Here is a 26,956-nt window from a genome sequence, read left to right on the forward strand (position 1 = left end):
CATTAACTTTGTGTGTTTAAGTATTGTTATGTCTTAGGCAAAAAATGTAAAGGATAATCTGTCCAAATTAGATCTGAATTACGCTCCGCTGGGCAAATGTTCCATGAATATTATATGACAGTCGCGTAATTGCAATAAATCACGTGTGCAAGGATTACATTAGTGTGTTAAAAAAAGAGAGAGATTTGTGTAATAAAGAGGAGAAACAAGTTTACAATTTAGAAACATTGGACATACGAGTGAAACAAGTAAGTAAAAAAAATGCACATTCCAATTAGATCTGAAAATCAGCCCTGTCCCTTCCCTATAGGGTCAGCCGAGGATCATGGAGGACTCTGCCTTCCCTATAGATTTTTGTCTGGTGTCTTTCACCGTGCCCTAAAACTCTACAAACATACCCCACCCAAAAAAGAAAGATAAATACAAATGCCTCATCCCCACTCAGTATCGCAGGTAGAAAGCATGGCTTTAGCATCGCAAAGGTTTGTATTCAGTAGCACTTCAGCAGTCTGCAGGGTGTTAATTGATGTACACTCATTTTGTGTTAGTGCCTTGCTGGAGCCAGACGGCTAAGAATGGTCAGGCCCAAAAGCAACATTTGAAAGTACATGTAGATAATTCTAGTCTCCCCTCACAGTGATTGCATACATGCATACTATACTTTGGGCTAGTCTTAGTTACTTGGGCCCAGCCGAATAGGCGACAAATATGAATGCACAAAAATACAAACTGTACTGTTATTGAACATTTTATTTTCTGATAATGTATTCCTTTAATTGTTTTCACAAACATCTTCCGTAGACGACAAAGAAAAGAAATGCGATAAAAGATGTATATAGAAGTGTGTTTTTAATTTAAAAAGTATTTTTCTTGTGTACATAACCTTTTTTTATTAAAAAGACAACTATTCGGCTCTGGCCAAATACTTGTCCATCAATTCGGTACTCAGCTGAATACTTAAATCTACTATTTGGTACACCCCTAATTATTTTTTTTTGTAATGCTCTGAAAACCTTGAAAGGCGCGCAGAAAAAGCCTGAAACAAGATCAGAAGTCAGGTGTTGACAACATAGCAGGGTTTTCATCCGTTCAATGAAACGAGTGTCAGCTGCTGCCTTCGCATCTACCTTTGTCCCCCCCATCTCTCCCCACTATAGGCTCTACCATTGACTGTGTTCTTAGCACCCTCCATCTTTCCATTTCTAATTCCCTTGACATTCTTGCCCCTTTAATGAGGATCAGGCGTAATACCTGGTATGACTCTGAACTTGCAGCTTTGAAACGCAAGTGCAGAGCTGCGGAACGGAAGTGGCAGACCTCAGGCTCCCCCTCTTACAATCTGGCCTGTTGCCTGCTCCATAGGCAATACAGCCTTTCCATCCGCACCAAGAAAAGGGCCCACATTCAGGCTCGCGTCTCTGGTGCATCCAACAACACTGCTTAACTCTTTCAAATCTGCAGGGAACTAGCCAACCCTTCCACAGTTACTCCCCTCTTCCTTCTCAGGCACCGTGCAACACTTTGGCCACACACTTCACTACAAAAACTCAGGACATTGTATGGAAGGATTTGTCCAAGAGACCCCCCTCCCCTGCACCCCCTCCCTCTTTGTGAAGTCCATGGCTTGCGAGGGTCCTCCCCTGCCACCAGGGCCCAGATGGCGGGTGAACCACTGGCTGAAACATTGACCAAACGTGCTGTATTAAGCTAGGCCCTGGAAACCATTTTGTGAAACCAGAATGACATGAGCCCCTGTGCGCCGCAGCGCGGCCCCCACCCTTGGAGAGTTCTCACTTGTCCCCGCGGCCGCAGCTCCCTGGCAGATCCGCTGAGAACCCGTTCCCACGAACAGACGGACATGAGTTAGTGTTAGAAACAAACACTGTAACATTCACCTTCCACAGTGTATCACTGTCCTCAGTATGACCTGGCCAGCAGCGCCGGGGTGGAAAAGAACTGTAAAATGGTCCCCCGACAAAAAGTGGGGACCCCAAATATTAATATGCAGACTGCCTGTGATGAAACTTTTCTCTCCATGACCTTTTTGATAAAATATGTAAACTCCATGAAGATGGCAAAATGTGTGTTCATGTGGCATTCTGGTTGAAATCCCCATATCCCTGTAGCTATACGCAAATGGTAGAACTGTCCCGGGTTTTATGTTATATGTTGCCTTGAGAAGACTGTACTCCAAGGCCCTATGCCATAACTGAACTAATGCTGCTAGAGTGCAAAGGAAGACAAGTGCAACCGCATTGGGAGCTCATGTAAGTTGTGTAAGAAAACGCATAGAATGTATTCAAATGTCCAAGCTCCCCATGTGTCACTGCCATCAGTCTCATTGGCTAGTTGTTCCTACGTGCTCCACCAACCTTAATACTACCTCGCTTATCGTGCATGCATATTCGTGGTTGTTAAAATACTTAACATAGTTATCAAGTACAAAATGGGTATAGGTAACACATTTCAAATGGCCATATAAAGGCACTAACAATGTAGAAGCATAAGCTTTGAAAAGACTCAATGAGTATTGTACATTATATGAATGTTTATGCCTTTTTATATAATCTGCAACTCATGTGAAAATACCATTGTGGGCATATCCAAGGTCATTCCCCCTTCCTCCCCATTGAAGCCTGCCAGACGAAAAGCAGAGGCCTATGCTGCTCTGCCTCACCTCCCCCAATTCGGCTGGAGCCGGTTCAAGCATTCACGTTCCCCCGCAGCTCCCATGGCCGCAACCAGCCACCTGAATTATTTACAACCCAGCAGTAAATTCCGGCCATAAACGCAGGCCAAAAGGTGCCCTTTCTTAGGCTCCACGACCCACCAGCTCACCCCAGGTTAATGGCCCCTTAAAATTAGGACACCCAATATTATAGCAACACTGTAGGAACCCATTCATAATGACTTCTAACGAGACACGAAAACCAGACCAGCTCACCCCTCGCCCTGAGACCCAACCTCGTGACCTATGATACCCGGCCAACAGGATGATGGTAACTATGTATTGATATATCACCAAAGGACCCCACTCTAGGTGCATTCCTCCTGTGTTGCATTAACCTGTAGAATAACCTATTGTAGGATTTACGGGGGAAGATAATATTACGGTATTGAATGAATGCGGTGTGCGTGGCCTTAGGGCAGAAAGCCAGGGAAGACGTTCATCAATGACACTGGCCACGCCTGGCACAACAGAACCGCCCGGATGAGCCCAGCTGACCTGCCCGGCCCCCGTTGGCAACCAGCGACGTCCGCCAACCATGGCGAACCACATCACAGCTGCACCTATAGTTAGTCATCGCCACCCAATCCCCATGAACATGTGCCCCCTATAGTGTGTAGGTTCTTGTGATGTATTTTGTAAATCTATACGCCTGTCTTTGCTAATGTGAGACAGAGCGCTCTCGGAGTTTGCAGAGTCCTTTGCATGCCCTATTTTGACTTATATAAACTCCCATTAAGCTCACCCGCACTTTGTCTTAGCCTTATTCCCATATGGGAGAGTCCATTATTGTCTCTCACTGAGGGGAGGATCGTGCTATCTGAGGACGCTTGCCTTCAGTGGTGACCCCGACGTGATTATTTTTTCCTTAAATATATCCCTACCGTCCCCTTTGGCACGAAAATCTCCGGTCGAAAAGGGATACGCACGGTGCGCCGGGTCCGGTAGGCTGCCCGCCAACGGCGACCGGTACGCTTAGAAGTGTGCACTCAACAGAAAGAGGGTACGGGATCCCGGTTGAAAAATCCCCTTTGAGTACCGCTCACGGAAGCCGGGGCCGACCGTTGAGCGTACGGCAACACTGCCTGGACGTACCCAGTTCGGAGACTCTCGGTTCAAGACGGGCACGCGAGTATTAAGTGCGAGCGACCATAAAGGGAGCAGGGGAGGAAAACAGGACAGTAAACGAGGTTATTTAAAAAGGACACTTTGGGGATTCTAAGAACCACTCTAGGCTTTCTTTACTTTTTCTTTGCATATGGCCATTAGGATCAAGAGGTGAAAAGAGATAAAGAGACGGAACCTAGCTCCGCAAAGGGGTAGATGGCGGCGCTGCATAGTGCTATCTTGACTATTACTGGGAAGTAATAAGATAAAGCTGTCTGGTAAAAAGGAGACACGGTGAATACATTAGTAACTGCTATTTTTTCTATTCTTCTCTCTGGGTTTATGGGGAAAATACCAGGCTAGTATCAAAAAAAAAAAAACACCGAGAAAATAACCGAGGTAAAAAGACGAGTTTATATCGAATTACAAAGACAAATTCATATGAGATTAAGAAAGGAAGGGACAACTAGCAAGGGAGGAAAGGGATTACAAATTGAGCTGTGAATAGAGTGTTGCCTATTGGTGTGCATGCATCACATGTGTCAGAACATATTTTGTCAAGATGAATGTGTAAAAGTGGTAAGGAGTGCATAATTATGGTATGGTCATGGTAAGTGTGACCAGAAGAAATTTTACGGGGAAGAGCCTGATGCAGTAAAATGACTATTTTTTTAATAAATGTGCTGCAGATATTGGTAATGTACAAAAGGTTTGCTTTTGTATGTGCCCCCTAAATTATACGGAATAGAGGCTGAGCGCGCCCATTCTCATATTGACCAGGTGGCGGAAACACACACAGTCCCTACACGCAGAGATACACACATATATAAAGATATCGAGTGATATATATATATATATATATGTATATATATATAGAGCAACCACAAACCATGGGGGCAGAAACACCATTGGCCCATATTTGTAAGAATCTACCTGGGTATGCTGAACGTATTAAGAAATATCACGATCAATGGATTACAGAGAGCTAAAGGGGGAAGGGTTACCCCAAATATGGCCAGAAGGAGGATCGTTTGACAAGAGTGTCCTGGACATGGTAGCTACATACATTTGTTTGAAATATAAGGGGAAGCAGTTACATAATAGGAGAGAAATATTAGATCTATGGAGATTGTTTGAAGAACTACCCCCTCCCAAAAAAAGAGAGCTAGGTACTGATTTGCCATCTACCACTGACAATCCATTGCTGATACCGAGAGACAAGGTGTTGCAAGAAGGGGAACCACCAGTAGAAGTAACTAAATTGTACCCAATATTAAATAAACCAGTGCCCGCAGAAGGATACAGTGATCCCATATACGTGCCCCCAACATCAGTCACTGCGACTCGAGGGCCAACGGCACCCCCACCGTATGAGCGCCATAGACGGCGCGACCAGGTAAGTACACCAATAGTAAACATAGAGAAACTAACAGAAGACCTAGCGTCTAGGCTCTCTGTAGCAAAGGACAAGCTCTCGAGGATAAAAAGCATATGCGAGCAGACTGGGGCTAACGCCGCCTGGTCAGAGCTGACATCAAGAGCACAGAGTCATGATAAAACAATTGAGGAAGGGTGGAAGAAGGGGGAGATACTGTTCAGAATACAAGAAGAACCAACTCGAATAATTGAACTGGAGGAGAGAGAGGAGCATACTGACGATGGGATTATGGCCACAGGGGGTAGAGAGGAACTATTGTGCGATATAGAGGAGGACTTAGAGGAAAGTGAAAGATTAAGCATGGCGATGGGAGGAGGAAATGAGGGGTTGGATGGTGCGTGTTCGGGAAGAACAATGGAAGAAGAGTGGACAGGACGACTAAGGAATAGGTTGGGGAAAATGGCACCACTAGGTAAGAACGGAATGAAGGTGAGTACAGATAAGACAACAAAGGGGAAGTTACAACTCCCATTAATACACAGGGGAGGAGGGAGGCCGAATTACATATCCTGGGCTGAGATGGACAAGGCCAATTTGTTAAAGTTATTACCACCGCTATCAGGAGGGGCAAGCAAGTGGATATATGCATTTGAGAAACACACAGCCGGGGTACCACTAGCAATAGGGGATGTGAAAAGTCTGCTAGTATCGGGAGTTGGGGATCAAGCTGACAAAGTATGGGTAAAGGCTGGCTTCCCGGGGTAACGTTAGACTGCGATCGCCATGATGGTGCCTCTTTTAACACAGTACGTGCAAGGGTGTGGGACGCATTAAGAAAGACATTCCCAGACACCCCAGATTTGCAGTCAGTTATGCAATGTACGATGAACGATGGAGAAGATGCTATGGATTACATTTTCCGGGTCCAGGAGATGTGGAGAGCGGAAACGAGCACGCCCTGGTATCAGTCAACCTCATTATTTTACTTTATTGTAAAGAGAGGGCTCCCTAAAGAGGTACAAAAGGCGCTTGACAAAATTGCAGGTATTGAAGCGAAAGGGTGGCCCGAAATACAGAGTATAATAGTTCACCACTGTAAAAGAATAAAGGAGAGGGAAAAGGAAATAGCGCAAAAAAGATTGGCAGACGAGGCAAAGTTAGTACAAACAAAACTGGTGAAGGTCGCTGCAGCAGTAGCAGCGCTCCCACACAGCAGGGAGGGAGAAGAGGAGGAGGAGGGGCTGGTAGCAATAGAGGGGAGGATGGCAACGAATTGGGCAGGAGCAGGGCAACCACAGTGGAACGAGCAGGAGCAGAACGGAGGTCCGCAGTGGCAAGATTGGGCCCCACGAGGGGGACGAGGTGGGTACAGGGGTCGCAGAGGGGTTTGGACAAGGTTACGGGGGAAACGGAGGAAATGGATGGCAAGGTCCCCGAGGTGCGCAGGGAAGCTGTTTGAACTGTGGGAGGTGGGGGCACTTTTCCAGAGAATGCAGGAGTAGATCTAACAATGGATTTCAAGAGATAGAACACTATGGTAACCCCCACCCGGGAAGCCCCTACGGTCTTCCAATGGGACGACAACAGAGGGAACAAGAACAGGGGTACGCAGAGCAAAGACAAGCGCACCATTATAGAACACAGAATCACCCACAAAACAGCGACAATATGCACTACACCCCAGGCAACCCTTTCGCAACAAATACCAATGGAGCACCAGCCCCGGCCCCCTATAGTGGTGTGTCAGTAGTTTCAGGAAATGTCTTCAGCCAAGGAGGGACAATGAGACAACCCGCATAGGACAGCCCACAGAGAACACTTGCGTGTCCTGTTCTATCTACCACCTACGATGCAGCGGAGGAACCATTGGTAGGGGCGCAGATAGGAGACAAGCAGTTCATATTTATGGTAGATTCGGGAGCCGAGAAATCATGTATCCGTGAAGGTCGGTTTCCGCGATCTAACCGGAAGTTAGAGACGCAGGGGTTCTCTGGGGCTGTAATTGAAGTTCCTTACACAGAAGATTTGGATGTGACAGTGGGGGGTAAAACGGTAAAGACACCCTTACTGTATTATGAACAATCACCAATAAACCTGCTCGGAAGGGACCTTCTTAGCAAGCTTAACATGACAATATCATTTACAGAAAGAGGGATAGTGTGCTCAACCCCAGGAATATGCCCATTACGCATAATGCTAGTTGTACATGCCCGGGCAACAGCACCAGAAATACGCGGCATGCCAGTGGACGAAATAATGTTTATAGAAGGATTAAAAACACTGGCCCAAGTAGTTCCCGAGCTAAAAAAGTTAGAGTGGAGGATGCCAGCAGAATTTATCTTCCGCCCAATAGTACGCCCAGACATAGCACCAGGTTCAGTGGTATCCTTAGACCTGCATGCTGTACAAGTATCAGCGAAAAGGATTGCAGTAATTGGGATGGACATTGTTACGCTCACCTGATTCCCACGGGGGCGTCGATCTGGACTGGCCCGCTGTTGCTTCCACCAGAGTAACACGTAGAGCCGAGATGACAGACTGGACAGACCCACTTAGCTTCGTTTGTTGGACTCGTACGAATATCTTTCTGCAATGGAGAAAGCTAATTAACCTCCCGTAATCTGAGCGTTAACCCGCCTTCCCACTCCCCTTGTCTGCCCACAGAACACTCCTGAAGTTCCCTCTTAATCTCACCTGAAGATTGGAAAGATGAGCTCTCCATCCTGCGTCGAGCGCAGGGGCGCGTAGACGACCAGTTACTTCACTGGCGTGGAGGAATTGGTGAGTTCCAGTATTGACTCTAAGTCCAATTGTTCGTAAGAGTTCAAAAGTCTGATCTTCACTCTGCCAGATTCCTTGCAGGTTGCGGATTTAAACCACCAGAAGAGTTCCAAGTGGCAATTGGTAAGATCCTGGTAAGTCTATTGTGGTTCTCCCCTTTGGGGCCGGGGTACTGCGATGATGCAGAATTAACTGCGCCGACCCGAAATGAGGTGAGTACCCCCCTATGGTAAATCAGGTAAGTCTTTGGGGTTAGGTTGTATTGTCCTTGTTTTTTCCCCTTAGGGGCCGGGGTGCAGCGGTGATGCGGAATTGACTGCGCCGACCCGAGATGAGGTGAGTACCCCCCTGTGGTAATCAGGTAAGTCTTTTGGGGGTGATTTGTATTGTCCTTGTTTTCCCCTTAGGGGCCGGGGTGCGGCAGTGATGCAGAATTGACTACGCCGACCCGAGATGAGGCGAGTACCCCCCTGTGGTAAATCAGGTAAGTCTTTGAGGGTGGTTTGTATTGCCCTTGCTCACCTATCTGTTCTTGTCTCCCCCAGGTGTTGAAGAATGGCCTGGAGATGCTGGATTCGCGATGGAGTAAAGGAATGCAGCCCCGGTTGGTGAGTTCAGCGCGGCTCTGCGAGGTGCGTGGCAATGCACCTGAGAAGGCTTCTCTCTTCCAGATTGACGATGTGCTGGATCAAGGATTCAGGTAAGGGTTTTGTTCTGGCCTCTTCTCCTTCTCCTTTTCTTGTTCCAGGTGTTCCAGGGCTGAAGCGGGCGTGGCTGAAGACTGGAGCTGCTGAAGACACGGTGAGCGTGACGCTGCAGCAAGCAGAATAACGCGAAGCACGTGTGGCTGTCCGGGTGTGGCTTAAATAGCCTTGGAAGAAGTCCCAGGTAAGTATTCTTCCACAGCCCCACCCGAGAGGAAAGGAGTCCCTGGGGTAAAGTAGTCCCTGTAAGCCTCATTTGACTTGTGGCTTCGTGCAGCATGGTCTGCATCAGGTAGGTATGCAGCATGGTCTGCAACAGGTAAGATTTCTGTAATGGCGCCAGGACTGACTTTATTCTTATGAGCCTGCCGCCATAGGCGCCAGGACTGTAGCCAAAGAGCCCCAAACTGGGGCTTTTGGGCATGCTTCAAGTGGCATGATGCCTGCTTCCGGGATTGCTGGGCCTGGTCTGGCTTTCCGGGGGCAGGCATCGTGACAGGCATAGACGGGTGTGAATGGCGCACTGTACTGTGCATCAATGCTGATATTGCCCTACGTGACTTATCTGATGAGGATCTCTTCTCTGATTCGGAGAGTGATTGCGAGATAATAATGGAAATAGCAATACCCTGTGACATTTTAATTCAAACAAGACAAGTGCCCGTCCAGTTGATGGCAGTGGTGGGAGCCCCACCTTCATTTTTTGATGATGACATGCGACTGGTGCCACACAATTTGTGGACAACAGGCCCCCATGATGTAGGCTTGTTGCATGGAGTGACACCACAGGTAATTAAACTCAAACCAGGGGCAATTGTGCCCCGAGTGAAGCAATACCCATTGTCCCGCGAAGCTGAGGAAGGGATAAAAGAGACAATAAGTGCATTGCTAGCACAGGGAATATTAGTGCCATCAAACTCCCCGTGCAACACTTGTATCTATCCGATCAAAAAAGCAAAAGGAGGGGCATGGAGGATGATCCAAGATTTACGCCCCCTAAATGACGTCGTACAAAAAGAATTTCCTCTGGTCCCGAACCCCGCATCCATACTGTGCAGTATCCCAAAAACGGCATCACTTTTCACAGTGGTGGATTTGAAAAATGCATTCTTCTCCATCCCCTTGGCAGAAGAAAGCAGATACTTGACAGCATTCACACTAAGGGGGAAGAGATACGAGCATTGCAGGCTACCTCAGGGGTACTGTGAAAGTCCAAGCATATTCAACCGCATACTACACGAAGACCTGGGTAATCTATCAGTTGAAAGCACAATCATTCAATACGTAGAAGATTTGCTCATCTGCGCACAGAGTGAAGAGATGTGCAGAAGAGACTCGGTTACCCTCTTGACACTGCTGGCCCAAAAAGGGTACAAAGTGGACAAGGGGAAACTACAATACTGCCAATCAGAAGTGCTGTACCTGGGACAGCTGATATCAAAGGACGGGAAAAGAATAATACCTGACAGAGTGGAAGCAATAAGGTCAGTGAGAGAACCAACCACAGTGAAGGAGATGCAGAAATTCTTAGGAATGTGTAACTATTGTAGAGCATGGATACTAGATTATGCAGCCTACACCAGACCATTACTGCAAGCACTCAAAGAGGCCCAGCAAGAGAACAGGAAAATAGAGTGGTCAAAAGAAATGAGTGACTCGTTTGGGTTGCTAAAAGAGCTGATCTCGAGTGCTCCAGTACTCGCCAATCCCGATTACGAGCGCAAATTTTACCTGTTCTCACATTGCAAGGGGACTCTTATGACGGATGTGCTGACACAAAAGACTTCCCTAGGACACAAACCATTGGCCTATTATATCGGCACATTGGACGCAGTAATGCAAGGCCACTTCGCATGCGAGCAGTCTCTCGCTGCCGCCGCGTTCGCCATTGAGAAAAGTGCCACAATAGTAATGGGGTGCCCTGTCATGTTATTTGTGGAACACTCATTGTTCGCAATACTGGAAAGATCAAAAAGTACACTGACTACACAGCGAGCAACCGCCTATGAAATAATATTGTCCAGCGCCAACATTCATGTAATAAGGTGCAGGACAGTAAACCCAGCAACATTCATTACAGAACCGTGCACACTAGAGGACATGCAAGAACACAATTGTGCAACATACACAGGAGAAACGGGGGAGGGCACGGTGGTGTGTGAAAATGCCCCGAGCGAGGGAGAGGTGTACTTTGTAGATGGGTCAGCATCAATTGACATGGACACAGGAGAGAAACATGTGGGACTAGCAGTAGTAAGGCTAGAAGAAGGTGAGTATGAAGTGTTAGTACAATACCGCCTACCATCCCATGTCTCAGCCCAGGCAGCAGAACGTATCGCCCTAATAGAAGCATTACATGCAGCAAAGGGATGTGCAGTGACAATATACACAGATTCAGCGTACATGACGACCACCGTACACGGAGGTCTAGCCCGGTGGGGGCGGAGAGGTTTCGAAGAGCAGATGGGACCCCAGTGCAACATGCCGAACTGCTGAAGGAATTGATTGAGGCCCTAAAAGGCCCAACAATGGTAGCAATAATGAAATGCCAAGCACATACGTCCAACACCGACTACGTGTCTTTGGGGAACGTGGCAGCAGACGCTGCTGCCAAGGAGGCTTCGTATTTCGAAAGACATGGAACAGGTGAGTATGAATTGCAGCACCAGACAAGCTAAGATCTTCCAGAAGGATACAATGCCATGCCCATATCGCAAATATTAGAGCTGCAGGAAGGTGCAAGTGGAGAAGAAAAGGTGTTGTGGGAAAAAAGGGGGTGCAGCCAATCGGCAACAGATTTATTGTGGCACCAGAATAACTCAGGAAAAGTAGTGATGCCCATCAAACTGTTAGAGATAGCATTCCAGCAGTTACACTTTCCAGCGCACAATACTAAACACATTGCGGCAGAGATACAGGAAGATTGGTTCGTGCCATGTCTCCAGGAACACATATCCAGGTTGACAATGGAGTGCACGACTTGCCAAATATATAACTCCGGGATGACCCTACGGACACCCAGGGGGACAATTCCAAAACCAACCGGGCCCTTCAGAGAACTGCATATTGATTATGCAGGCATGGGGCAGAGATGTAATGGGGCATGCTACATGATAGTGGTTGTGTGTCCATTCTCCAGGTGGGTGGAAGCGGGACCATGTGCGTGTCCTGATGCTAAAAGCGCTGCAAAGTTTCTAGTGAGGAAAGTGTTCCCACGCTGGGGAATTTGTGACGTGATTCGCTCAGACAATGGCACTCATTTTGTGAACGAACTCTTCAAGGAAGTGACTGCATTATTGGGAATAAAGCATAAACTCTGCTCGATTTATCATCCTCAAAGTTAATGGCGTTGTCGAAAGGATGAACGGCCTGTTAAAAAGAAGATTGTCTAAATTGTGTTTTTCATTAAAGAAAAATTGGATCTACTGCCTACCCCTTGCACTGTTTGAGCTGAGGAATCAGCCAAGCAAGGACCATCATCTGTCCCCGCACGAAACAGTGACAGGGAGACGGATGCACACAGCACATTCCCCACTACGCCAACACACAGATGCACACAGAAGCACCACCATATTAGGAGATGAATTCACAGATTACCTGAAGAAACTAACTAGGGCAACGCGTGCAATCTCAAGGCAGCTCTCACCGCCATTCACAAGGGAAGAAGGGAACACAACAGTGTCCTTTGTGGAACCTGAAAAACAAGTACAATTAATGCTAGGAGAATTCATTTATGTCCGGAGCTTTGTGCGCCGGTGGAATGCCCCAAGGTTCCATGGGCCATATGAAGTAGTGTTTTGTACACCCACTGCTGTAAAGGTAAAGGGACTCGGGTACTGGATACATTTGACAGACGTGCGAAAGGCATATAATAGTGTGCAGGAAGAAGCAGATGGGGAGGCACAGACAACAGCAAACCAAAATAATGGGAATGATGAATAAACATGGACAGATGAACGGAAGAGCGGAGTTGGTAAATTAAGATGTTAACGAAACAATTCTATTACAGGTTATTGATTGAGATAAATGAGAAAAATGTGTTTAATTGAAAATAATGGTGGAAAATATATGTATTTTCTGTTCCCTTCTCTGTGCACCCTCCCCCCCCCCCAAACCATCACCCTCTCTAACTTCCTGGTACATACAGTACCGACAAAAATGTTTACATGCACGTACTTAATGCACTTTTATATCTCAAACAGGAACTACCATGGTAACAAACGGGCAGCCTGCAACGAATAGATTGATTAGATGTAGAGATGCTTTAGCTGAAAGGTGTCGATATTCGTATGAGTGTGTATTGTCTGTATGCATTACATTATTTTTTACAATGCTGTTTAGCGTGGTTACTTATTGGTTCATAGCGTTCATCTCTATCGAGATGAACGAGGGGGGAGGGAATAACGGGATTAATGTAACAAATCAAACTACAGCTGCAAATACTAAAGAAGGTGATTTTTTGAGTTGGGACGGATCTAAACTTGTATGGGGATATTACACAAAACCGCCCAATGTTGTTACCTCGCCAAATGAAACAATGCAGGACAAAATGCAAAATAGCACAACTTCCCCGTCAAATGTCTCTGATTACAATGCCCACAGTTTAAATGATTGCAACCCCTCTGTTATATCATGGCTGTACAACACCCCCACCAGCGTGCCCACACATGTAACCATCCCCACAATAGATAACACACTACCCGATAGAATAAAGAAAGAGAATGAAGAGATGGCGGTGAGATACACAACATTATATGATGAATGGGAAAAGGGGGCGGAGGGAAGAAAGGGGGGGGGTCTAGACTGTTCCTCGCCCAAGAAGCTGGGAGATATCTTAGAAATAATAGGAGGAAAAGGGAGGTGGGGAGGAGAAAATACGATGAGTATTACGGGTTGGGGCTGGACAAGATGGAAGACCCACGACACCCCCACCAGACAAATAAATGGTATGCAGACATGAGTGCAACTGCAAAACAAACAACAAATGAAAGTTGCTATGTCTGCTCCCTTATTCCCCATGCTTCAGGTACACCCAGAGTATTGCTACCAAAAGAGTTGCCTATTGTGGATGCCCAATGTCTCCTTCATCTCACGTTGTGCAGAATTAAGAACACCTTCCAGGCACATGAGGTAACTTTTAAAATGCTGCAAAACGAGAAGACCTGTGACCCGAAAGCGGAAGGAGTGATATGTCTGGAAGAACCATTTTCTATAATAAAAGGGACATTATTTTCAGAAAATAAGTGGAAAGATGAAGAAATAATGTGCAAGGCTGAGGCCCTGCGAGGGGTGACACCAGAAAAACTGCAGTGGATAGAAAAAACATGTACACCTTGCCTTCAACATCCTGAGTACCCTTGCGTCCCTCTTCCCTCACTTTTCTCTCCTACCACACCTGAGGTCACCAGAGTTGGTCGCTCCATGAAGGTCTCCTCCAAACAAGTTTCCCCCTGCTCCTCCTGAACCGTTGAGGACAATATTGGCTCTCTTGCTCCTGCTCTTACTGATTTTTGCAACCACTCTTTTGCTTCTGGATCTTTCCCCTCCTCCCTTAAGCACACCCTTGTGTGCCCCTTCTGAAAAAACCTTCTGCAAACCCTTCTTGTCCAGCCAACTACCACCCCATATCTATTACCGCCTTCCTTGGGAAACTCTTGGAGAAGCTGGTCTCCCCACCCCGTCCCCAACTGACCCAACACACTGAGCTTGGTGGTTGACTCCATGACCATCAATCTGGATTCCGAGCATCCAGAAGCACGGAAACTGTTCTTCAGAACAGCCGTGAGAAACTGCTCGCATTTCTTGATTCTAACTCTCCAGCTGTTCTCGTTCTGCTTGACCTCTCTTCTTTATACGGTCAGCCACTCTATCCTCATTAAACAACTCCATGATACACTAGGTATCTCAGAGTGGGAACTGGACTGGCGACCTCCTACTTCAATGGCTGTCCGTCGCAGGCTATCGGGACTTTCTCCTCCCCCACCTCTATCTCCACCTGTGGTGCCCCCAGGTCTCCAACCTTTCTCCATGGCTCTTTAACACCTATTTTGCTCTGCTTGCACACCTCATTTCCACCATCTTCCCTAACTTCCAGTGTTATGCAGATGACACGCAACTCTTCAAACGTCCCTCTGACACTCTCCTTATTTCCTCCATCATTCCTGACTGCCTATCTGCCTTCCAATCCTGGTGTACTTCCAATGATCTCTGCCTCAACAGCAGCAAGACTAAGATCCTTCCAATTGGGACTCCTGCTCCCTCCTTCCTCCCTTCACTCTGGCCATCTTCTATGGGTACTGCTCCTTCTTCTGAAGCCAGAAACCTTTGAGTCATCTTAGACTAATCTGCCAATCCTCCCTCACATTCGGGACCTTGCCAAGAAGGCCCACTTTCAACTCTACCGCCTCAAAGGAATTCTTCCCTTCCTCACTTTTCCCCAGACACTCAATGTCTCCAGAAGCTCTGGTTCTCACTAGGTGTTAAGATGGATTTCTGAACTCTGACCTGTTAGGCTGAGGTTCAGAAGGCCAGCCTAGTTTCCTGGAACAGGGTAACCTGACAAGCCAGACCAATCACGTAGCATTGGTAGCGGTCAAGACTAGGTCTCAGGAGGGGTGAGGGTGATCAAACCCCCACAATGAGCACACACAGCAAACAATACCACTAATTACTCTGGCAGGTGTTTATTAAACATATATATACATTTATTAAAGGCCTTTTAAGTCAAACACAAAGTATTATTCAGCAGTATACTCCATACTAATCTAGCAAACATATATACAGTCATCAATGGCCTAAAGGGATAGTACACATTATTGATCCACAACCTGCAAAGAAAGGGGTCACACAGTGCTAATATCGTTTAGGCAGTCCAATTCAAACCCTAACTAAGCGACAGTCCAGTCCCTAAAATGAGTGGACCTTGAGCTAATAAGTACTTTCGGTACTGGCGCATGCGATCGTGCGGTTAAGTCAAAACGGGGTCTCTTCAAGGAGCTGTAGCGACTCAGGAAGGAGGGTGAGGCAGTGAAGTATAAGTGCCTACTATTCGAGGAGGGTCTCCCCAAGAGGGCAGAACAGGATTCAAGAGTTGGGAATAGCTTGGTAGCACAGGCTACCTCGATAAATTTGAGTGGCCCTCAGGGGAAACTTGTACGTAAAAATGGATGTATGTGCTAGGGGCCACTGGTAAGGATTGCAAGTACTCAACGCCCCCCGGGACACTCCGGACCAAACTTCGGCAGTCGAGTCCACTTCGGTCACAGGTTTAAATCCTGCAGTTGCGCGCATCTGCAGCTTTCAGGGGCTATGTTCCAAGAATGATTCTGTGGCGGGACAGTGGCGTTTTCTCCGCTCCTGATGAAGGGATCAGGCCAGTTCCGCTGCAGCGAGTTTGAACGCACAGGGGGTCACAGCAGCAAGACACCCACGAAGTTGACACCACAGCTGTGCGACACGGTGACCGTGTATGTTCGGGTTCAGGCGTACTCTCCTAATTCAAGACCTAAAAAAGCTAGGTGTATGAAACTCGGCAGGAGAGAGCCTTATACCCAGATCTTACAGTCTCGAAAGGCTCAAGTCAAAACAGGGGCTCCGACGGGACAGCAGCGGGCTCAGGGTGCCAAACCTTCCAGCTGGTCACCAGCGGTTCCACAGATCTGCATGGTTGATTCAGGATACTTGGCTCCTTTACTAAGTTTGGTGTGAACTCAGGAGATCGACCTGGAATGGGTATAAGATGCCTTCTCTTATCCCAAATCTCCTTCGTGCCAAAACGAAGAGAAACCAATGAGAGATCTGCTCACAACAGCCATCACAGACGTGGACCAATCGCGGACCATGGTGGTCCCAGTCATCCCAGCACACCAGACCTCCTGGCACCCAGGTTGTGTATTGAAACTAGATTGTTCCAGCCCACATCCTGGAGGCACACACAAAAGGCATGCAGAAGCCTGCGAAAGCTTCTGTTTGCGAGGGGGGTCTGCATGACCAAATAAGGAATTTCCTGGGTCTGCTTGATCTGGGGGAAGGCAAAGGGACAAGGTGGCCAAAGGACAGAATAAAGAAACTTGTGGCATGACCATTTTAGGCACTGGCCACTGTCCTGGGCCAGACACGGTAAATGCGGTATGGACCATTGGAAAGAGTTGAAAACACATGAAAAGTAACAGCTGCCACCAGCTCTGTCCAGGACACACTTGTCCATTCACCAAAAATCATTTGAGGGTGTCTAGGGCCTTAAATGAAAAAGGGATCCCAGCGCACTGTACTGTCAGGTACTTTGTGCACTGATAACCTGTTAATATGAAATAGCAACAAAGTGAGACTGAGGGAAACAGTCTCCCAGTACTGACTGTTTTAAGGGCATGTCAGTTTCTCCATAACAAAATGAGCAAATACCCAGCGGAGTACAGCGGAAGGCTGGGCTCGACTGGCAAAAGTCAGGCTAGAATGGTCAAACAGCAAAGAGTTGGGGGGTTCACAACTGGAGGGAAAATTACCCATACATGGAAATCTTTCCTAAAACTAAGCTAGAACACTGCAATAATCTTTTTCTTCATCTACCCTCTTCTTCACTATGACCACTCCAGCTAATCCAGAATAGGGCTGCACGACTTATCCTTGACCTCAAGCCCAGGGACTGCATCTCTTCAGCCTTAAAATGTCTGCACTGGCTCCTGATTGCTGCTCCCTTGTATGGAACAGCCTCCCCCTTCCTCTTCGTCTTGAGCCAGATCTCCTCAAATTCCAGAAGCTCCTCAAGACTTTCCTTTTCACCCCCTCATTCCCTTCCTCCCGCCTCTGCTAAACCCACAGTTGCTGATATTGGTGACCAAGGTCCTTATGTGTCCTCTTGGGCCCTGGCCTCCCACTCCGAATCACATTCCCGCTCCACTGGCTCCCAGCACTTGTCTGGTACCCACTGGCCTATGCTACCACATGCCTGCACTTATTTACTCGCAACTGACCACTCACCCTGGCACTTGCAGCTGCTTACTCCCTAGCACGTCCCTCCTGGTATGCCTAGCACTTACCTCCCATTCCTTCATCCCTTCTCTCTCTCTGCACTTGCACGTTCTGAATGCTCACAAGGCCTAGTAGGTCTGCCTCTATCTCTCACTGTTATATATTTTTTAATTCCCATGTTCCCTGCCTGTGGGCGCTTTGAAACACAATTAACTTGATGTAAAAGCGCCTTATAAATGCAGTCAGCCGCAGTCCATGATCACTCCATGGACATAGTCTGTTACAGGCTTTGGTCTCAGAGTTAGTCTAGAATACCTAGGCAACCCTCTTCCATGTCAGGGCTTGCCAGTGGGCCGTTGTCTGTGCCTTCTGACTGCGCGCCACACACGCAACACTATGCCTAGCTCTCGTCCCCATGCCAATGTTTCAGACACCAAATCTGAGGATTACACCTTGCAGGGTGGAGCCTCTGCCCATACTGACACCACTGATGAATTAGACAGCCTAATTCCAGGTTGTTAAGATGGATTTCCAAACTCTGACCTGGTGGGCAGAAGTTTAGAAGGCCAGCCTAGTTTCTTGGAACAGGATAACCTCTGGACAAGCCAGACCAATCAAGGAAGCTTTGGCAGGCGGTCAAGACTAAGTCTCAAGAGGGGTGAGGGTGACTGAAAGACCTCACTGAGCACACAATGCAAGGACACTTACAAATTACTCCAGGCAGGTGTTACATCAAAAATATAGACATATTTATTACCAGGCCTTTGTAACATAGACCACAGCAAAAGAATCACAGTAACACTAAGTAAACCAGCACATCACATTCAATACAGTATATATACAAGACCAATGGGGACCAAAGGTTTAAATGCACGACATATGTTGACAACCTAGATGGGAAGGAAACAGGCAGTGCAGATAGTCTTTAGGCCCCTTCAGCATCGACAATACACCTAACTTGGAGGCAGTAAGAAGAGGGGAGACTTGTGCACAAGAGTACATGCAATGCAAATGAATGCGGTTGTTCCATTGGGCAAAATGGGGTCTCGTCAGGGGTCTCTAGCAGCTCAGGAAGGTGGATGAGGCGATGAAGAATAGTTTCCTACTAGTCAAGAAGGACCTCCACTTGAAGGCAGAGGCAGTTCGAGAGTTCGGGATGGAGTCGCTATTTTGCAATAGCAGTGGAAAGGAGAGGGGCCCTCAGGGGCCACTCATGCGTAAAAATGGGCCCTTGTGCTAGGGGCCACCGGTTGGGGTATTGAGTACTCACCGGTCCCTGATGCAAGAGGGCCCAAACTCCGACAGGTCAGTCCACTTCGCTTGCAGGTTCGAATACGGCAAAAAGGACCTCTCGGCACCTTTTAGTTCCTGAGATATAGCGATTATCCCCAAACGGGACAATGGCAATTTCTCCACTCCGGGTGGATGAATCGACCTAGTTTCACTGCAGCAGACTTCAGGGCCAAGGTGGTCACAAATGCAGCGGACTTCCAAAGAACGTTGCCGCGGCTGGGCAACGGGGTAATCGCGTTTACTCCGGTCCTGGCACACTCGTCTCACTTCAGACCTAGGAATGCCAAGTGTCTGAAATTCGGTGTGAGGGTGCCGTGGACACAGACCTAGCAGTATACCAAGTTTTGAGGGCCTTCTAGAAACGGCGGCGGTATCAGGGCAAAGAGTCTGCGGCATCCAAAATGGCCATGCCACAAGGTTCTTTGTCCTGTCCTTTGGCCATCTTGCCCCTTCCTGAGTTGCTACAGACCCTTGAAGAGACCACGTTTTTGCCCATTTGAACTACCGCGTGCGCTTGCATTGCATGTACATTTGAGCATTAGGCTCCACTCTTCTTAGGGATTGGACTGCCTCTTAGTTAGGAGTGTGTTGGATGCAGAAGGGACTAAAGACTATTTGCACTGCCTGTTTCCTTCCCCTTTTAGGTTGGGGACCTATTTTGTGCATTAACCCTTTAGACCCCATTGGTCTTGTATATATGTATTTAGATAGGATTGTGTTGGCTTAATGGTATTACTGTGATTTGATTTGTACGTTGAAACTCAAAGGCCTTGAAATAAATGTATATGTATTTTTATTATATCTACACCTGACTGGGAGTGATTTGTAAGTGTCCTTTACTCTGTGTGCTCATTGAGGTCTTTCAGTCACCCTCACCCCTCCAAGAAACTAGGCTCGCCTCCTAAACCTCTGCCCACCAGGTCAGAGTTGAGAAATCCATATGAACAGAGCCTCTCCAATTTCATCAACCATTGGCTTAACATCACCACAGCCACATGAGTGCTATTTTTGATTCAGCATGTCCGCACGTTGGAATTCATCCACCAACCACCCAACATTCCTCCTTCCTCAAGGGTGGGAAAACACCTGTTGTCGCAACGGCGCGAAGGTCAGTCCCTCCTTGCAAAAGGGGCAGTCAATCCCTGTCATTCAGCGAAACCAGTGTTCATTCTAGGTAATTTGTAATAAAAAAAAAACAAATCTGGTGGCTGGAGAACTATATTCGGCTTACGCCTATTCAACAAATTTGTTTGGTCTCAAACCTTCTGGACTCTACAACACATCCTGCAGGAAGTGAATTTCCTGTATCCTCTGGACATAGAAGATGCATATTTTCGTGTTCCCATTTATAGACTCAGAAAGTTCCTAAGATTTACGATGCCGTAGCATTATCATTATGGAAGCATTATCAGTTCAAAACCTTATCATTTGGCCTTATGTTCACACCGTGGGTGTTCACCAAAAGACTTGCACCTACAGCAGCTCACGTCCATTGTTCGGGATCCATTCCTTGACGACTGGCTGGTCATAGTCCCATCTCCCCCTATGGCCCTCCACCACACAGAAACTACGATTCAATCTTTATCCTCTCTAGAATTCTCTGTCAATATCAATTATGTGAAGTCCTGCTTCTCTACCCCTCAAAACCCTCTGTTCTACAGATCCTGACTGGACATGCTGTCCTGCATCGCCACCACGTAAGACAGTTAAGTTCATCCTGGTGAAGACCCACATACATTCTTGGATGACTGCTGCGTGAGTCAACAACTGAAATCCCTCTTGGGAATGATGTCCTTCTGCATTCCCCTTATCCAGCACTGCAGGCTTAGGATGAGGCCTGTCCAGCAAATTGTCAATGCACACTGGAAGCATATTTCCAGCGGTTGGGTACAAGATTGTTCTCGCACGTCCCTGGAAGGTGGAGGCCGCCACACAGGCATGTATACTAAGCCAGAGGCCTCTGGTCACAGGAGGAGAAGCTGTTGCACATTAACATTCTAGTGCTACAGGCAGTATTCTGAGCATTGAAATCCTTTCGCCTGCAGCTTCAAGGTCGGCTGGTCACCGGCAACAAGAACACCATGTTCTACATTTGCAAACAAGTAGGTATCCATTCTGTCCTGTGAAGGCCCAGTCCCTGTGGGTAATGGTCCTTACTCTACAAGATGTTACTCCTGCTATTCCATCACCCAGGAATACACAACACAGTGGCCAACTCCCTCAGCAGGGAATTACGATCCTGCCTCAAGTGAAAACTCCTGCAAAGCCGAGTTCTTTGCATTTCTTCCCTTCGTAGGGAGTTCCAGAAATAGAGCTCTTTGCCACCAAAGACAACATAGCATGCGTGGCATTTGCAAGCAGGTTCCATCAACCAGGAAGCCTGGGAGATGCATTCATGTTTCTGTGAGAAGGCAAATTCCCTTAAGCTTTTCCTATGTTTCCACTCATCCTTCAAATTGTCTCTGTTGTCGAACCACATAAATGTAGACTGATCTTGATGGTCCCAGAATGGCAAAGAGAATTCTGGTTCTCAAATTCTGCTCCTCTTCAATCTATCTTCTGTCCAGAGACAAGGGAGCTGTGCTACACCACGACCTGGCCTCCCTGAGTCTGACAGCCTGGCTCCTTTGTTCCTAGAATACATACTGATCTCCATGCCTCAGCACTGTTGGGATATTTTTGCTGTACCTTTAATCTCTGTCTCAAGATGGCCTGGCACATTCCTCAATCAAGGTGCACATTGCACCTATATCACGATTTACTTCCCTGGAATGTCATCTTTGTGGTCTAAGAGGTTCATTAAAGAGTTCCTCAAGGGGCTGTTAGGTAACTTCCCTCCAGTTCGGACACCAGCTCCTGCTTGGGAGTTAAATGTGGTTCTCTCCAAGCTGATTGGCCCACCTTTCAAGTCCCTTCACAAGTCCAGTTTAAAATTCTTATCCTGGAAGACTGCCTTTTTGGTTCTCTCCGCCTCTGTCAGGAGAGTGGGGGGAAATCCAAGCTTTGTCATGCAAACCTACCCATCTGGTGTTTCATAAATCCAAGGTGGTTGTTTACACAAAAACGTCCAAGGTTTAGTCTCCATTCCATTTTCACAGACCCTCTCTTTTCCTGTTTTTTTGGTTCACCTTCTACTCCGGCACACCTCTCCTTACGTTCGCTAGATGTTATGCAGGCATTCAAGTTTTATGTCGCTTGCACCAGGCATTTCTGCAGGCCGTTGCAACTATTTGAAATTTGGGACCTTCCCTCTGAGCAGGGGTCTTTCCACGTCCTACGTTCGCCGATGGCTGTTTATGAATCTTGTATTCTCATAAACTGGCTAGCAGTCCCCTTCCCGGCAGGCCTAGAGCATACACTATGTTCGATGTTGCTGCCACCACAATGTTTCTCTTCAATGTTCCTCTGATGGAGCTATGCCCACATGGAGTTTCATGCATACCGTCCCTAGGTTCTACTGTGTTGACAGGGATTTCAAGGAGTATATGAGAGATCCAATGCTGGAGAAGAATTAAGTTACTTACCTTTTTAACTTTTGTTCTCCAGCGTCAGTATCTTTCATAGATTAGCATGCAACCCACCCGCCTAACCTGCTTATGGCTCTTTTTGGCTCATATCACCACGTTCCTGTGCTCTGTTACAAATCTGAAGATGGCCTACAGTAGTAGAGCTAAGGGAGACCGATCTATTGGCTGTGGGGCAATATGATCTGAAATGACTTTAAAAGAGCACCAAAGTAACATGCAGTTTTTAAAATGTAAATTTCATCTTTCATTTTACCAAGGATTCCCATCAGAAGGGTCATATTCAAACAGCATTTGAATCTATGAGAGATACCAATGCTGGTGAACAGGAATTACAGGTAAGTAATTTAATCCTTACTTTTGTCATTGTCTGGAGTGAATTTGACACACTTTTTTCCCAAGGTCACTTATACCACAGTCTAGCTCTGGAGGGCGTGAGGGCATTATGAAGTAAGACACAGACAACAGATTCAACTTTCAAATTAAATGGTTTTATTTGACTTAAATGTCAGGATGGAGTAAGGCCTAATTTTCCATATGCTTAGATGGGATTTCCTTACCTAAAGAAAACTAAGGATAGTCTGTGTCAGTAACTTCAACTCAAAGGTCTGCCTGTGTCCAAATGTTATGCTTGCCCTCGCAGATCAGTATATACACTGTGGAGGGATGTCACCAGCAAAAGAAATGGCGTTCAAAATAAACTTCTGAGCTTCTTCAGCTCCTGTGTGATACTCGGCTTCCCCTTCCCTAAGTTCAGAACAGTTCCAAATGGCCTTGGGGTTCCCTTTCCCAAGAAGTCAGCTCTTCCAGCTTCAAAACTATAATCTGTTCAAATCACCTGGCTTTCAAAACAGTTCCAGTTCAGCTCTTTAATCATCCAGGCTTTCCATAGTTGACATAGGTTGCTCTATTTCTGCATTTATCATTCACTTTACTGTTGCAAAAAACAAGCTTCTTTACATTTACTTTCCTTGGCTCTTTTCAAGTAGGGTTCACTCTGTCTAGGCGTAGGTGTCGGACCACATGGTCCACCCATCACAGGTCACACACCCGATAACCTTAGGCACTTTGTTATGCTCTCTCTATGGTGTTCACCCTTTTCCACCACCTTGCTTTCACTTTATTCATAAGACCTCATTACTTGCTTTTGTCTTGTGCTGTATTCAAATATGCTCATATATCTTTCAGTTAGGTATTCAATAATGCTTGTTGCAACTCTCAAATTTCAGCTTTCATGCCTAATAAAAAGAAGAGCGTGAACATTTCTACCTAGTTTTACTAATCACAGGATTTCGTCCCTTCTCCCTGAGGGGAGCACCCCCCCTGCCCCGTCCCACTCCCTGGTGAGTGTAGGGAGGTGAGCCCGCTCCACAATACTCTCCATAGGGGTAGAGGCAAGTTGGGCCTTGCCAGGCGAGACACCCCTTTGGGGACAAAGACTCCGGTCCTGTTCCCAAGAGGAACTCCCTAGAGAACCTACCGAAGTACCGGCTTTAAGACTTCCTGATAATATCTGTAAAGGAAAGGCTGATGGGTGTTGCCAACCTATAATGAAAAACCTCCTTGATAACTCACATTCCACTGGGACAAGAAGAGGATGTATGGACTGGAGAATCCACCAGATGAAGAGAAAAAGGAACGGATTCCTATGCAAGGGAAGCCACACAGCTACATCAAATCAGAATGGGAAGGAGTCAGGGGAAATGGAAACGCAGCCCGCTAACTTCAGACGCAAAGCTGGCTACAGAGAGCAGTAGCTGAGACGAGACTCGCAGCGTCCTACAGCTGTGAGGAACCGAGAGGTATTGGATGTTCTACCGCCGGTAGCAAGCAACCCGAACCAACTAAACCAGGATGCATTGCTTCCCGAAGCCAAGGAGGAGAAAGACGCTGAGACTGGTGGTGTGGCCACAGGAGTTTCGTGGTGGACCAGGGGTCTCGATGATGCTGAGACAAGCCCTACAAATAAGGGGTGTATCAGCCACTTTTACTCCCTAAAAATTGTCAAATACTCACAAAAAATAAAAGGTAAAGTAAAGGCATGTAGAAACTTGCACCCCTGCTTTCAAATTTTTTGCAATAGTCGTACTTGTCACAGTCAAGAGAGAATATAACAAAAGTAAATGAGAATCATTGTTGGAGTCCTCATACTTAGTAAAAAGAGGAACATTGTAACGTCAATATCAAAAGAAGAGAAAGGGATATTTAGCGAAGGCCCCAATATATGATGAATTCAAAGAAGGCCTGCGAGATAAAGGAACAGACGAGAGCAGCGAAACCTGAGAACAAGTTAGACTTTGTAGAAATAGACCCAGAGAAGAACAAGGACTATAAACTAGTTAATAACCCAGAAGGTTGTGATTTAAGTCTATTAATGAAGAAGAAAAGGATCAATCCTTATAGTAAAAGATAAAGGAACTGAGTGAACTCATAAAAGTGATCACTAAAGATCCTATATTGGAAAGTGGCTGAAAGAAAAGTCCTCAAACCTCGGAGAAGGGAGCCAATCTCCTGACCTTGAGATATTAAAATAGTGATAGGTTCAGACAGGTTATAGTTGGACGGTTTCATTCATATCGATTTCATTGACTGACGAGCACCTTAGCTAGTTTTGTTAGGTATGGGATGCCTTGTAGAATAGGAAAAGATAGGGGTGTGTGGCCAAGATGGCAGAGCAGTAAGCTGCTTATCGTTGAGCCGCTCCGACCATCAGCCCGACCTACACCTATTGCATCGACTTGGAACAGCATACATGAGTTTCCAACACATCCTTGACAAGCGGCAGGTACGGCTGCGCCCGCAGGAGCTGAGGTCCCTGTAGTTCCAAGACAAGTGGGCTGAGAAAAGCTGCTCATTCTTGCGGGCTGTAGCTTCAAGATGGTGACCATTGCTACCTGCTCTGAGGCAAGGCAGAAAGAGCTGTGATGGGTGGGCACACCAAGGTGGGAGACCCCCGCAGTGATCCGGAGCCTCCACCGGCCTCTGTGCGGTGACGGGTGGGTTAGCCTGGGCTGTGGAATCTCTGAACCCTGCCCCCCACCGGGACAGCTGCTTCTGTGTGGTGGTTAGCGAGTGGTCACACAATGAAGCCCCGTCCGCTGTGGTGATCTGGTTTGCTTGTGCAGGGGGGGGGGGGTTTGGGGGCTGCACATGAGGCACACATGGAGTCTGTGCCCTTAAGCCAGGTGAGGCACCCACCGTGCGGAGGCAGATTTTGCCTTATAAGCTTTAAGCACTTGACTCATGCAGACCGTGGACATCGCATACCGTGAGGAAATAGATTTCACCTCATAAGTTTAAAGCCCTCCCAGCGCCACTTTTATATAAAATCCACTGTCCCATGGAGCAAGTGGAGGATGCCGGCAGCAGAGGGTTGGTCGGACTGGCTGGTGGCCCCATCCAGGTGAAAAATGTCAGCGGCTGTAGCAATATGTCCAAGTCCTCCAAAAAGCCAAATGGCTCCAGGATCCAGGCATTTTTGGCACCATCTACAAAGAAAACCCCACACTCCGAAGATATGGCAGACTATACAATGACGGGGACACAGGCACCATCTTTTGCTCCGCTGCTCATGCCGGACTTCCTCATTCAGGATCTCGACTCATTCCGGCAGAACATTATGGACTCACTACACTCTGAGATAGCCGAACTCCGAAAAGGAAATGTTGGACTCAACTACCGGAATTAGGAAGCAAATGGGTGCTCTTGGAGACAGGTTGGACCATAATGAGCACGCCCTGACCACTCTTGAGAGAGGTTTAGGGTAAAGGTATCTGCCCTACAGGATAGACACAATACTCTTAAGGCAAAAAGTGATGACCTGGAGAACAGGGCGAGGCGGGATAATCTCTGGATCAAGGTCCTATGCGAGAGGGCAGAGGGGGATGACATGTAGGACCGTGTCTAACAACTCTTTCTACAACTCATGTCGGGCAATCTCCTTAAGGCTATCAAGATAAATCGAGCGCAGTCGGCCCGAGGAGAGAGGACAAGAACCACCCCCCCAAACTCCTCTCCAGCCCCCCCCCCATTGCCGAGAGATTGTCGTGAAATTCCACCATTACAAGATCAATGAAGCAATCCTGGGGCGAAGCAAGAAGAGCAAACCAAATTCCCCCCCAAACTCCTCTCCAGCCCCCCCCTCCCATTGCCGAGAGATTGTCGTGAAATTCCACCATTACAAGATCAAGGAAGAAATCCTGGGGCGAAGCAAGAAGAGCAAACCAAATTCCATACCAAATTCCATACCAAGGCTCCTCAAATTCATATCTCCCAGCCCTCTCTAGCTAAGTGGAGACTGCTGAAGCCTATCACGGAGGAGCTAATATGCCAGGACGCTGCTGTAAGTGGACGTACCCCTTTGGCCTCCAATTTAAACTGAGGGATGTTCACGATGGAAGAAGGGGCTTGACTACTGGACTTAACGATTCACAAGGATTGGTCTGCCCAGGCCACAGCAAGTGCCAACGAAGAC

The 26,956-nt window shown here is 47.2% G+C and overlaps 1 protein-coding gene across 7 annotated transcripts in view; it reads left to right on the plus strand.

Annotated features, from left to right (window-relative positions):
* Positions 1 to 26,956, plus strand: part of ACSL3 (acyl-CoA synthetase long chain family member 3) — a 3,215,977-nt gene that overhangs the window by 1,204,654 nt on the left and 1,984,367 nt on the right. The window lies entirely within an intron of this gene.

Source organism: Ambystoma mexicanum, chromosome 10, assembly GCF_040938575.1.
Source record: "Ambystoma mexicanum isolate Mex_15411 chromosome 10, UKY_AmexF1_1, whole genome shotgun sequence".
NCBI classification, from domain to species: domain Eukaryota; kingdom Metazoa; phylum Chordata; class Amphibia; order Caudata; family Ambystomatidae; genus Ambystoma; species Ambystoma mexicanum.